This window comes from Chrysochloris asiatica, unplaced genomic scaffold (genome assembly GCF_000296735.1).
Source record: "Chrysochloris asiatica unplaced genomic scaffold, ChrAsi1.0 scaffold00024, whole genome shotgun sequence".
NCBI lineage: Eukaryota > Metazoa > Chordata > Mammalia > Afrosoricida > Chrysochloridae > Chrysochloris > Chrysochloris asiatica.
This window is the reverse complement of record NW_006408542.1, coordinates 25,054,920-25,056,546: the sequence shown is the minus strand read 5'-3', so window position 1 is coordinate 25,056,546 and position 1,627 is coordinate 25,054,920.

Sequence of the window (1,627 nt, the reverse complement as noted above, 5' to 3'; positions counted from 1 at the left end):
GCAACATGACTCTGAATTGGGATTATTAGCATTTAGCAGTACCTCTGGTACAAAAATTCTTACATATTCCTGTTTTAAACAATATGTTAACTGAGAATACTTCCCACTAGCTTGAGGCAAAGCCGTGACATGACCACCTATAGAACAGGTAAGTTAAGGTGTGCACAATTCAAATTAGTGGCTCACAAAAGATACAAAGAATATTCCATATACGAGTATAAAAATTTGCTTTGACTGGCTAATTAGTAGACCTTAATGTATGCAGGTGTGGTACCTTTTGCTCTCCAACCCACCTACTCATTAAAACATTGCTGAGAGCACATTTCTTTCCACTAGAATTTTCCTGGGTGCTCTATCCAGGTGCATGAAATAGTTGGAAAGACCACACAAACATTTGCAGTAAAATTAGATTCTGATTTGCATATAATTTACATATACCAACACAGTCTATACTATCTGTTCTTAGGAAGTATTCAGCAAAGCATTATTTATTATTTCCATTAAGGTTGATACTTCTTGATTTTTCTCATTTAGTTTCAGTCTCACCCTATCTTGGACCCAGAGCTTGACATCAAAGGAATATACAAAGATGGTGATGATGTACAAATGATGCAAAATTTTCTGATGGGTTTATAGTTTGAAGAATACAGCCAGATGTATTACAAAGAAACTTGTATCTGTATATCTAAATTATATGTTTTATTTTTTGTTCGCACTTTTAGAGGTCCAATTTCACTTTTAAAATAATGAGAAAACTATAAAACTCCTCATCAATAAGAAATATTAACTCTTTCAAATGATATAAACATTGTTATTGTTAAGTACCATTGAGTCAATTCTGACACTTTGCCATTGCTGTTGTTGTTAAGTGCCGTCGAGTCAGTTCTGACTAGTAGTGGCTCTGTATGGGGTTTCCAAGGAAGAAACCTGTATAGGGTTTCTGCCTATCTTTCAGTTCAAACAGACCTTGCACTCCAGTGCATTATCCTGTAGTGTCACACTAGGACTCCTTGTGCTCCCATTAGAAACACATATTATGAATTCAGGTCTGGTCATATGAAACCATAGATTCTTTACTTGTTTGCTTATCTCACCCATTCAACAAACAGTTGTTGAATAATTAGTGGATTCCAATGAACATGGTAGATATTGATAAGCAAAGATGAGTCGTACAAAAACCTGGGAAAATATGTATGTGTGTGTGTGCAAGTGTGTGTACATATAAGTTTGAGTATATACACACAAATATACACAGATATATATGTGTGTGTGTGTATAATCAAACTTTTCATTATATATGTAGTTGATTTTATCCTTCTAATAAAGGTGCTGTGGAAACAAATAAAAAGGAAAAATCATTTCTACCTAAAGAGGTTGAAGCAGAATTTACAGAAAGTAATTGACTTGGGCTTTCAATAGTGACTAGAATGTTACCAAGCAGAAACACCACAATTAACCTGTTTGTCATATTGTTGTGATACTGAAAGCTATGCCACTAGTATTTTAAATACCAGCAGGGCCACTTATGGTGGGCTGGTTTCATCAGAGATTCAAGATTAAGACGGATTGAAGGAGAGCCAGACCACTTCTATAAGGTTAGCCCTTGAAAACCTTATGAATAATGACA